Below are 13,747 nucleotides of genomic sequence, written 5' to 3' on the forward strand. Positions count from 1 at the left end.
ATATACAGTTAATTTGGGCCTAAAGATGCTCATTGCAACTAAGTTGTTTATTGTTTCTATGTTTTTGCAGTGGAAAGAACTAGGAAATGTATACATTTTCAAAGATCAGGTGCCATTTACATTCAAAACTACATATTTATATATATATACAAGTATATATATACGCACATACATTTGTGTATATATATACTCAGATGGGCTTCCCTGGTGACTCAGATGAAAAAGAATCTGCCTACAATGCAGGAGACTTGGGTCCAATCCCTGGGTTGGGAAGATCCCCTGAAGGAGGGCATGGCAACCCACTCCAGTATTCTTGCCTGGGGAATCTCACGGACAGAAGAGCCTGGCAGGCTACAGTCCATGGGGTTGCAAAGAGTCAGACACGACTGAGTGCCTAACACACATAGTGTCTCCTCTATTCCTTAATAATGCTGGTTCTCACTAACACTGGGAATGGAAAGTTTAGAGTATCTCTTAATCAGGCATTTGTTTTAACCCACTTTACCCATCATCACACTAATTTCAGAATAATGATACTTTTTTCAGTTTATTGACATAAAACATTGTGTAACTTTAAGGTGTGCAACCTAATTAGATTTTAAAAAGAGCAGTACTTCCCCCACCACAATGCATTAGATCACTGAAAGCAGGGGCAAGTCTTGTATACATCTGAACCCATCTCACGTCGTGCTTTAGTGGTGGTGCTAGATCTGCATTTTCAGAGACTGCAACCAACCCTGTTCTCTCTACCCTGGTGGTCGTGGTTTAGTCACTCAGTTGTATCCAGCTCTTTGCGACCCCATAGACTGTAGCCTCTGTCCATGGCATTCTCCAGATAAGAACGCTGGAGGATGTCGCCATGTCCTCTTCCAGGGGTTGCCATTTCCTCCTCCAGGAAGATCCCTGGGTCTTCCTGACCCAAGGATTGAACCCACATCTCCAGCCTTATAGGCAGATTCTTTACCAGTGAGTAATGTAATAACTATACATTTAATGTACACTCTCAATCTTTTTGTTGATGTCATCTACTCTTTTGATTGCACAAAGTTCATTCTCCAGGAGATTCATGAAAACTTTCTCTGATTTCTTGCATGCTGAAAACAGTCTTTCCTTCCCCTTTTTCTTTGGACACAATTTTTCCTGAACATAGAATTCTCAGCTTACATTGTATTTTCTTGAACTTCAGTTTCTCTGCCTTTGAATTAGTTTTGTCTGCAAGTCTGATGGGATTTCAGTTTTCTTTTTTTCTTTTAAGATAATGCCTCATCTGCCTATATGCCTGGAGAGGGATTATATTTTTCCACATTTTTAAAGCTAAGTGATGGTACTGCAGAATGCTTTGATGTTCATCATTCAGGCTTAATATTTCCAAACACACATTGGGTCTTAGAAGATAGTTGTTTTAGTTTCCTGTGTTCTTGAAAATTTTCTTGAATTATAATCTAAAATTTATTCTTTTCCCTTTTTTATTTTTTAAGACTCCTATTATCTATATGATGGCTTTCTTATTTACAATAGTAGTCATTTTTCTGAAATTGCTTTTAATTACTTTCTTTGATTTTTTAAAATTTCCTCTCTATTGCCTTCTGTTTTTCTTAAACTATTACATATGATGTCTATTCAGTTCTAAACTCCTTAATTCAAAACCAAATGCTAGTATTTTTCTCATATTATTCTTTCTTTTTTCTCTCATCATATTTCTGGGCTTTTAAAATTCTTTTCCTTTTTGTATTTTTTCCTAAAGTAGTTTAGTTTGTTTTGTAATAACATTTAGTAGTTTTGAGCTGTCCACATAAAAAGCAGTCCTCAAATGTCCTAAGGAATGGGGCAGACCTGATATGGGGTGAAACAGTATGAACTAGGGAGCATGCCAGTTATGTACTTAAGAAATACATACTTTTTATGATAGTCTAGGTATCATTCTTGCTTTTGTTGTTTGTTGCTAAGTTATGCCCTACTCTTTCTGACCCTGTGGACTGCAGCATTTCAGGCTTCCCTGTCCTTCACTGTCTCCCAGAGTTTGCTTGAATTCATGTCCATTCAGTCAGTGATGGCATCCAACCATCTCATCCTCTGTGACGCCGTTCTCTTTGTGCCTTCAAGTCTTTCCCAGCATCAGGGTCTTTTCCTGTGAGATGGCTCTTTGCATCACATGGCCTATATATTGGAGCTTCAGTATCAGTCCTTCCAATGACTGCTTAAGGTTGATTTCCTTTAGGATCAACTGGTTTGATCTCCTTGCAGTCCAAGGGCCTCTCAAGAGTCTTCTCCAGAGCCACACAATTTGAAAGCATCAATTCTTTGGCATGCAGCCTTCTTTATGGTCCAGCTCTCACATCCATAAATGACTGATGGAAAAAAACAGACTTTCAAATATAAAATCAGTTAATCTTCCTAATAGTTCCATAATTTAGTTTCAGTTATGCCCATTTTATGGATAAGGAAACTGAAACAGAAAGTGACTAGGCAACCTGCAGTAAATCAGACCTGGTGGAGACATCAAGGTTGCTTATGTGCAGTGTGTTTGCAGACAATGACTGTGCTCTTAATCATTAAGGGTTCACAAAGTCAAGAGTAGCAGAAAAGGTCATTTCATACTGAACACACAAAATATGTAGTTGAGGTTGCTTAAGTTCCTCCTCTCTTAAGATTCTTTCTAATAGTTTAGAGTAGAACTAAAAAAAAAAAAAATCTGATGACTACAATATCAGTCATAATAAAAATACAGAGCTTAGGAAATCAAGCAATGTCTGAAGTTAGAAAGTAAAATTTTTCTACCTGGAAATCTAGAAGTACCCTCTCTGGTAAGAAATGCAAAATATTTGTCTTACTCATAAGACAGTAAGATACTAACCTAATCTGCAAGCAATGCCCATTTACTTACCTATAGATATTTTTGCAAAATCACCAAGTTCACATTGAGCAAGTAACAGTACTCTGACTGTCTCAGCTTAAAAAAAAACAGAGATTGAACAACTATTTTTTAAAGGAGAATTTCCTTTTTCTATCAAACTGAATGTGCTAAATACAAATGGATATTTAAATTGATTCCATGTTATGAGTTATTTGCAATTTTGAGATTATATAAATCTCAAAGGGATCATAAATTAAGATCTGAGTGATTGACACTTCTTGATATAAAGCATAATTTATCCACTTAGTGTCAAATTGCATTCAATAAATCATAAGTAACCTACATCACACACCAGATTTGAGATATTGCTTTTGTTTGAAATATGGAGAGGTGAGATATAGGATAGTTGTTGACAATGTGCTTTGTCAAATCAGGTGTGCAAACCAGGTTTTAACAGCTACACTCGCAGTAGTGTTGGCTGATGCTATGGACTGAATTATATCCCCCAGAAGGCAAATGTTGAAGCCCCAACCTCAGTGTTATGATCTTCAGAGAGGGACCTCTGGGAGATAATTAGGTTTAGATGAAGATGTGAAGATAGGACCCTCAATATTTCAGTTCAGTCCTGTTCAGTCTCTCAGTCATGTCCGACTCTTTGCTACTCCATGGGCTGCAGCATGCCAGTCTTCCCTGTCCATCACCAACTCCCAAAGCGTACTCAAACTCATGTCCATTGAGTCAATGATGCCATTCAACCATCTCATTCTCTGTCATCCCCTTCTCTTCCTGCCTTCAATCTTTCCCAGCATCAGGGTCTTTTCCAATGAGTCAGTTCTTCGCATCAGGTGACCAAAGTATTGGAGTTTCAGCTTCAGCATCAGTCCTTCCAATGCATATTTAGGAATGATTTCTTTTAGGATGGACTGATTGGAATTGCCTTGCAGTCCAAGGGACTCTCAAGAGTCTTCTCCAACATCACAGTTCAAAAGCATCAATTCTACGGCACTCAGCTTTCTTTATACTCCAACTCTCACATCCATACATGACTACTGGAAAAAACAGGAGGGCTCAACTGTGTTGTCTGCTTTCTGAAGACACAATGAGAAGGTGGCCATCTGGAGGCCAAGTGGAGTGCTCACCAGAACCTGACCATACTGACCCTGTCATCTTGGACTTCAGCCTTGTGAGCGTTTAGAAAAAAATGTTGTTTCAGCTACCCAATCTGTGGTATTTCTAGCTTAAATTGATTAAAACAAATGCTTTCTAAGAAAAACATAATTTGCAATTTGGCTAAAAGTTTCAAACTTTCTATTATAATTTCTTTATACTATTATAATTTCTATCTATTGCTTTCTATTATAATTACAGATTTTCTCCTTTTGGAGGTCTTTTAGAGTGGATTCCATCTTCCATTGTACCACATTCTTTTTGAGATATCCCTGGAATGCAACCTTAGCTACCAATGGTAGCTGACTAACAAATAATGTGCAATGTTTACTATATGGGATGTGGTTGTGAATACTGTAAGGGAAAAACTTAAAATAACATACTTACAACACTATTCCAATTATTTTAAATTTCCATGTTAACTATGAAAGGGCAAAATGATAGGATAGTGAAAGAGGACCTCTCCAGGTCAGTAGGTGCCCAATATGCTACTGGAGAACAATGGAGAAATAACTCTGGAAAGAATGAAGAGATGGAGCCAAAGCAAAAACAATATCCAGTTGTGGATGTGACTGGTGATAGAAGCAAGGTCTGATGCTGCAAAGAGCAATATTGCATCGGAATCTGGAATGTTAGGTCCATGAATCAAAGCAAATTGGAAGTGCTCAAACAAGAGATGGCAAGAGTGAACGTTGACATTCTAGGAATCAGCGAACTACAATGGACTTGAATGGGTGATTTTAACTCAGATGACCATTATATCTACTACTGTGGCCAGGAATCCCTTAGAAGAAATGGAGAATGGTCAACAAAAGAGTCCAAAATGCAGTACTTGGATGCAATCTCAAATATGACAGAATGATCTCTGTTTGTTTCCAAGGCAAACCATTCAATATCAGAGTTATCCAAGTCTATGTCCCAACTAGTAATGCTGAAGAAGCTGAAGTTGCATGGTTCTATGAAGGCCTATAAGACCTTTTAGAACTAACACAGAAATAAGATGTCCTTTTCATTATAGGGGACTGGAATGCAAAAGTAGGAAGTCAAGAAACACCTGGAGTAACAGGCAAATTTGGCCTTGGAATATGGAATGAAGCAGGGCAAAGGCTAATAGAGTTCTGCCAAGAGAACGCACTGGTCATAGCAAACACCCTTTCCAACAGCACAAGAGAAGGCTCTACACATGGACCTTACCAGATGGTCAACACCAAAATCAGATTGATTATATTTTTTTGCAGCCAAAGATGGAGAAGCTCTATACAGTCAACAGAAATAAGACTGGGAGATGACTGTGGCTCAGATCATGAGCTCCTTATTGCCAAATTCAGACTTAAAGTGAAAAAAGTAGGGGAAACCACTAGACCGTTCAGGTATAACCTAAATCAAATCCCTTATGATTATACAGCGGAAGTGAGAAATACATTTAAAGGACTAAATCTGATAAATAGAGTACCTGATGAACTATGGACGTAGGTTCATGACATTGTAGAGGAGAGAGGGATCAACACCATCCCCATGGAAAAGAAATGAAAAAAGCAAAATGGCTGTCTGGGGAGGCCTTACAAATAGCTGTGCAAAGAAGAGAAGTGAAACGCAATGGAGAAAGGAAAGGTATAAGCGTCTGAATGCAGAGTTCCAAAGAATAGCAAGGAGAGATAAGAAAGCCTTCCTCAGCGATCAATGCAAAGAAATAGAGGAAAATAACAAAATGGGGAAGACTAGAGATCTCTTCAAGATAATTAGAGATAACAAGGGAACATTTCATGCAAAAATGGACTCGATAAAGGACAGAAATGGTATGTACCTACTAGAAGCAGAAGATATGAAGAAGAGTGGCAAGAATACACAGAAGAACCGTACAAAAAAGATATTCATGACCCAGATAATCACGATGGTATGATCATTCACCTAGAGCCAGACATCCTGGAATGTGAAGTTAAGTGGGCCTTAGAAAGCATCACTAAGAACAAAACTAGTGGAGGTGATGGAATTCCAGTTGAGTTGTTTCAAATCCTGAAAGACGATGCTGTGAAAGTGCTGCACTCAAGATGCCAGTAAACTTGGAAAACTCAGCAGTGGCCACCGGACTGGAAAAGGTCAGTTTTCATTCCAATCCAAAGAAAGGCAATACCAAATAATGCGCAAACTACCACACAATTGCACTCGTCTCACACACTAGCAAAGTAATGCTCAAAATTCTCCAAGCCAGGCTTCAGCAATACCTGAACCATGAACTTCCAGATATTCAAGCTGGTTTTAGAAAAGGCAGAGGAACCAGAGATCAAATTGCCAACATCCGCTGGAATATGGAAAAAGCAAGAGAGTTCTAGAAAAACATCTATTTCTGCTTTATTGACTACGCCAAAGTCTTTGACTGTGTGGATCACAATAAACTGTGGAAACTTCTTCAAGAGATCAGAATACCAGATCATCTGACCTACCTCTTGAGAAACCTATATTCAGGTCAGGAAGCAACAGTTAGAATGGGACATGGAACAACAGACTGGTTCCAAATAGGAAAAGGAGTACGTCAAGGCTGTATATTGTCACCCTGCTTATTTAACTTCTGTGCAGAGTACATCATGAGAAATGCTGGACTGGAAGAAGCACAAGCTGGAATCAAGATTGCCGGGAGAAGTATCAATAACCTCAGATAAGCAGGTAATACCACCCTATGGCAGAAAGTGAAGAGGAGCTAAAAAGCCTCTTGATGAAAGTAAAAGAGGAGAGTGAAAAAGTTGGCTTAAAGCTCAACGTTCAGAAAACTAAGATCATGGCATCTGGTCCCATCACTTCATGGCAAATAGATGGGGAAACAGTGGAAACACTGTCAGACTTTATTTTTGTGGGCTCCAAAATCACTGCAGATGGTGACTGCGGCCATGAAATTAAAAGACGCTTACTTCTTGGAAGGAAAGTTATGACCAACCTAGATAGCTTATTCAAAAGCAGAGACATTACCTTACCAACAAAGGTCCATCTAGTCAAGGCTATGGTTTTTCCTGTGGTCATGTATGGATGTGAGAGTTAGAGTGTGAAGAAAGCTGAGCACTAAGAATTGATGCTTTTGAACTGTGGTATTGGAGAAGACTCCTGAGAGTCCCCTGGTCTGCAAGGAGATCCAACCAGTCCATTCTGAAGGAGATTAGCCCTGGGTGTTCTTTGAGGGAATGATGGTAAAGCTGAAACTCCAGTACTTTGGCCACCTCACGCAAAGAGTTGACTCATTGGAAAAGACTCTGATGCTGGGAGGGACTGGGGGCAGGAGGAGAAGGGAACGACAGAGGATGAGGTGGCTGGATGGCATCACTGACTCGATGCACGTGAGTTTGAGCGAACTCCAGGAGTTGGTGATGGACAGGAAGGGAGGCCTGGTGTGCTGGGATTCATGGGGTCATAAAGAGTTGAACACAGCTGAGCAACTGAACTGAACTGAACTTATTGTAATTATTTTGCATCACTCCTTTACTAGAATTTTAACAGTCTTGTGTTCTATTATTTTAGCATTGTGGTGTTCCATTGTTTGCTTTAAAAGTCATTTTCCAATAACTTTAAAATAAGAGTTACATAACACTATAAAAATATTTTAACACACTATTCTATGGGAGGAGTTTGCAGAAACAAATGCCTGTGGCCATAATATGTCTCAGGTCAATAATGTGTTAAAAGGAAATAGTTCACTCCTTGATATGTCCTGAATTTAAAAAAAATAGTTGACCATTAATCTCTTTTGGTATATAGTGTTGTTCAATTTGATCTTATTTGGTATATAGCATTGTTCAACTCCACTGTCTCCTATCGGTTTTCTGTCTGGATAATCTGTCTCCTATGGAAAATAGGGTATTGAAGTATCTCACCACCATTATTATAGTATCTTCAGTCATTATTCAGTCAGTGTTTGTTTTGTGGTGCTCTGGTGATTAGTGTATATGTTATTATAATTGTTACATCTTCCTGGTGAATTAACTTTTTTTTTTTATTATATCTTTTTTGTCTTCCGTGGCAGTTTCTGACAAAGTCTATTTTGTCCAATAAAATATAGGGACCTCTGCTGTCTTTTTTGTTCTTGTTTTATATCCATTTAACCACTGTCCTTTGATTGGGGTGTTGAATTCACTTAAGTTTAAAATAAATATTAATAAATAAGAGCTTACTACAGACATTCTGCTTCTTATTCTTTGTCATTCTTCCTTTGCTCCTATTTTCCATTCTTCCCCCTTTTTATTTGTGTTTCATTAATTTTCTGTTGATGTGCCTCAAGTCCTTCTCTTTTTCTATATGTAAATTTCTATGAGAATTTTCCTTGTGAATACCGTCAGGCTTACATAACATATCTTATAACAACCCATTATAAACTGGCAACATATTAACTTTACTCACATGTGAAAATTTATACTTTTATTTCTTTCCTCCCATAAACACAATTAATGTATTTTTCTACTTATAGTTGTTCTTAATACCTTGCCTTTTAACATTCTGCTAAATGGTACTGTGTAAATCACAGCAACGTTACAATATAATAATATTTTGTATTTGATTCTATATTTACTCTTACCAGTAAGTTTTATATTTTCTTTCATTTTTTTATAAAAGTATAGTGGACTTATATTAATGTCATGGGTACAATATATTGCTGTCATGGTACACCATAGAGATTTAATGCTTGTATTGATTGTACTGCATTAAGTTATTATAAATATTGGCTATATCTCTGTGCTGCACAGTATATACTTCCCTTATTCATTCCTTTTAATTAGTTTAATTATCTCTGAGTTCCCCCCCCATGTTACCCCTACCCTCTCCCTATCTATAACCACTATCTGTTCCACTAGTAAATCTGCTTCTAGTTTCTTATAGTCACTAATTTGTTTATTTTAGATTCTACATACAACTAATATCATACTGTATGTCTTTCTCTGTCTAACTAATTTCACTTGTTATGATAATATCTAGGTTGACCCCAGTTGCTGCAAATGGCATTATTTCATTTTTATGGCTGAGTAGTATTCGATTATATATCATATACAAAAATCACATCTTCTTTATCTATCCAACTGTTGATGGGCACTCAGTTTGCTTCCATATCTTGGCTATTGTAGGTAGTGCTGCTATCAACACTGGGGTTCAGATACCTTTTCAAATAGGAGTTTTTGTTTTCTTTGGATGCATTCCCAAGAGTGGAATTTCTGGGTCATAATGACAACTATAATTTTAGTTTCTGAGTGATCTTCTCACTGTTTTCCATGATGGCTACACCAGTTTACCTTCTCGCCAATAGTATTGGGGCTCCTTTTTCTCCGCATCTTCACCAGTGTTTCTATTTGTAGATTATTTGATGATAGCTATTCTCATAGGTGATTGGCGATCAGGTGATTAACTCATTATGATTTTGATCTTCATTTCCCTGAAGATTATTTTGAGCATCTTTTTTTTATGTGCCTATTGGTCATCTGTATGTTTTCTTTGGAAAAATATCTTTTCAGGTCTTCTGCCAATTTTAATAAGGCTTTTGTTTTTTGATGTTGATTTGTACAAGCTTTTGATATATTTTGGATATTAACCCTCTTTTGGTCATACCATTTGCAAATATTTCCCCATTCAGAAGGCTGCCTTTTTTTTTTTTTTTTTTTTGGGTGGTCTTCTTTGCTATGTAAAATTTCTAAGTTTAATTAGATTGCATTTGATTATTTTTGCTTTTGTTTTCTTTGCCTGAAGGGATTCATCCCCCCAAAATTGTCAAAAAGTTCTCTGCCTATGTTCTCTTCTATGTCTTTTATGAATTGCAGGTCCTCCATTTAGGTATTTAATACATTTTGAATTGATTTTTTATATGATATGAGAAAATGTCCTAATTTCATTTTTTTATAAGTAGCTGTCCTGTTTTCTCAGTACAACTTATTGAGTAGACTGCTTTCCCCCATTATATATGTTTACTTTTTGTCGTAGATTAATTAAGCATATGCACATGGTTATTTCTGGACTTTCTGTTTCATTCCATTCATCTAAATGTCTGTTTTTGTGCCAGTGCTATGCTGTTTTGATTACTGTAGCTTCGTAGTCCTGTAAATGTCTATTAAGCCCAGCTGTTCTATGTAATTCAAGGCCACTGTTTCTTTACTGATTTTCTCTCTGAATGCTCTGTCCCTTGATATAAATGGGATTTAGGAGTCAAGAATATACAATGGAGTAAAGACAATCTCTTTAACAAGTGGTGCTGGGAAAACTGGTCAACCACTTGTAAAAGAATGAAACTAGATCACTTTCTAACACCGCACATGAAAATAAACTCAAAATGGATTAAAGATCTAAATGTAAGACCAGAAACTATAAAACTCCTAGAGGAGAACATAGGCAAAACACTCTCAGACATAAATCACAGCAGGATCCTCTATGATCCACCTCCCAGAATTCTGGAAATAAAAGCAAAAATAAACAAATGGGATCTAATTAAAATTAAAAGCTTCTGCACAACAAAGGAAAATATAAGCAAGGTGAAAAGACAGCCTTCTGAATGGGAGAAAATAATAGCAAATGAAACAACTGACAAACAACTAATCTCAAAAATATACAAGCAACTTATGAAGCTCAATTCCAATAAAATAAACGACCCAATCAAAAAATGGGCCAAAGAACTAAATAGACATTTTTCCAAAGAAGACATATGGATGGCTAACAAACACATGAAAAGATGCTCAACATCACTCATTATTAGAGAAATGCAAATCAAAACCACAATGAGGTACCACTTCACACCAGTCAGAATGGCTGTGATCCAAAAATCTGCAAGCAATAAATGCTGGAGAGGTTGTGGAGGAAAGGGAACCCTCCTACACTGTTGGTGGGAATGCAAACTAGTGCAACCACTATGGAAAACAGTGTGGAGATTCCTTAAAAAATTGCAAATAGAACTGCCATATGACCCAGAAATCCCTCTGCTGGGCATACACATTAAGGAAACCAGAATTGAAAGAGACACATGTACCCCAATGTTCATCGCAGCACTGTTTATAATAGCCAGGACATGGAAACAACCTAGATGTCCATCAGCAGATGAATGGATAAGAAAGCTGTGGTACATATACACAATGGAGTATTACTCCGCCGTTAAAAAGAATACATTTGAATCAGTTCTATTGAGATGGATGAAACTGGAGCCGATTATACAGAGTGAAGTAAGCCAGAAAGAAAAACATCAATACAGTATACTAACACATATATATGGAATTTAGAAGATGGCAATGATGACCCTGTATGCAAGACAGCAAAAAAGACACAGATGTGTAGAGCGGACTTTTGGACTCAGAGGGAGAGGGAGAGGGTGGGATGATTTGGGAGAATGGCATTGAAACATGTATACTATCATGTAAGAATCGAATCACCAGTCTATGTCTGATGCAGGATACAGCATGCTTGGGGCTGGTGCATGGGGATGACCCAGAGGGATGTTGTGGGGAGGGAGGTGGGAGGGATGGTGGGGGTTCATGTTTGGGATCTCATGTACACCCGTGGTGGATTCATGTCAATGTATGGCAAAACCAATACAGTATTGTAAAGTAAAATAAAGTAAAAATAAAAGTAAAATAAAATAAAATAAAAATAAAAAAATAAAGTCCCCTACTAATATTTTATTACTGTCAGTTTATCCCATTATGTCTGTTAATATTTGCTCTATATAAGTGCTAATAGGTATATGTATTATGTGCATATATGCTAAAGAATGTTATATTCTATCTTTGTATTGCTCCCTTTATCATTATGTAATACTCTGTGTCTTTTGGTATAGACTATGTTTTAAAGTCTACTTTGGCTGATATGACTATGTAACCCCCAGGTTTCTTGTGCTTTTGTTTTCTACAAAATATCTTATTTCATCCTCTCATGTTCATGCTCTGAAGTAAGTCTCTTGTGATAATACATACATGAGTATTTTGAAATCCAATCAGCCACCCATCACTTTGGACTGGAACATTCAGTCCAGGACATTTAAAGTGATTATTGATAGATATGTTCTTATTGCCATTTTGCCAATTGTGAGAGTTTTTTAATAGTTCTGTGTTTCTCCCCTGTTCTTTCTTCTTCTTCTTCTTTTAGTTTCTTCCCTTGTGGTTTGATGGGTTTTCTAATTCATGAGGCAGAAAGTGGTCCCTTGGGCAGCATATCAAGAAGTCAGGGATTGATGCCCCACTCTCTCCCTTCTCCTACCCCCTTCCCCAAGAAAGAAGTTGTCGGTGGAGGTGGTATTTCCCAGAATTAAATCGTGTCAACTTGGGTAGGGGCTGAGGTGGGTAAAGTGAAATTAAGTTTCTTAGACATTCCAGTATGATTGTTCTCAGTTCTGTGCTCATTTGGGGTATTTCAGATTCTTACTGGAGTCTGGATTACTTCTAAAGGTATTTGCGTCTGTACATTATTGGTAAATTGGTATTTTTAGGGGGAACACGTCCTGGACTTCCTATTCTGCCATCTTGCTGACATTACTCTCTTCGGCTGACATTTCTGTCCTGTGAATTTTCAGTGGGATTTTCTAATTTCCTTACACTTATTAATAATATAATAATATGAAGAAACTATATTTAAAATAGGTTAGAATTATTGATAACAAACCTTGAGCCAGCAGTTTTCTAGTCAGATGCAACAGTTTTCTCTACAGAAATAAGTCATCACTGACAATTTTTACAATGTAGCTAAAGCAAATCTTTTGGGGAGGTTACTTTAGTAGTTATGTAAGCTCAGTATTAATTAGAAGTAATTTATAATTAATGGAAATACTAGTGATTTCAAAAAGTGTTTAAAAATGAACCTGCTGCTTTGTATATTATGAAATTTTGATGGTTTTGAGAAAGCAGTTGTTATTATTAAATAACTAAATAATTGTAAATTATTAGTTTGCGTTGTCATGTTTCCAGAAAACTTTTCCTAACTAAGAACCTAAAATGTAGCTACTGAAGATCTTGATTTGACCAAATTTGAAACTGGTTAAACTTTCAAACACAAGTAAGAGTGCATACTGACACACACATCTAACAACACAATTAATGACTTATATGTTATGCTGAACAGATCTTATCTAATGTCATGTCATGTATTCTATTTACCTTAACTATATTCTTGAAAGAATTTAACTCTTTTCTAAATGTACTTTAACATCAATCATTTGTGATTTATCATTCAGCTATTCATTCCGCAACTTATTTACCATGAAATTTACCATGAAATATGAAAGTATTACTAAATTATAAAATGGTATGCTAATAGACTTTCCTGTTTTCTTTTCTATCACAGTGTGAAAATGGATACCATTGTGTAAAGCTGCATAATATGAACTTCAGAAGTAAACTGACTCGGAGTAGAAGCCTAAGCAGCAGAGTGAGTGACTTTTCTGTATCATCAGGGATCAGACATGGAAACAGAGTCAGTATGCATGTTATGGATAAAGGGATTTACTCTAAGGAGTAATTGTGGGTTGAGTTAGATGAGCAAAAGTTTGGAAGGGAGGGGTAAAGAGGCCAAAAAGGAGACACTAAACCAGTCCTCTGAGGCAGGTGCACAAATCAGAGCCATGCATACTTTGGCCACCTCATGCGAAGAGTTGACTCATTGGAAAAGACGCTGATGCTGGGAAGGACTGAGGGCAGGAGGAGAAGGGGACGACAGAGGATGAGATGGCTGGATGGCATCACTGACTTGATGGACGTGAGTCTGAGTGAACTCCGGAAGTTGGTGATG

Source organism: Ovis aries, chromosome 2 (genome assembly GCF_016772045.2).
Source record: "Ovis aries strain OAR_USU_Benz2616 breed Rambouillet chromosome 2, ARS-UI_Ramb_v3.0, whole genome shotgun sequence".
Classification (NCBI taxonomy): Eukaryota; Metazoa; Chordata; class Mammalia; order Artiodactyla; family Bovidae; genus Ovis; species Ovis aries.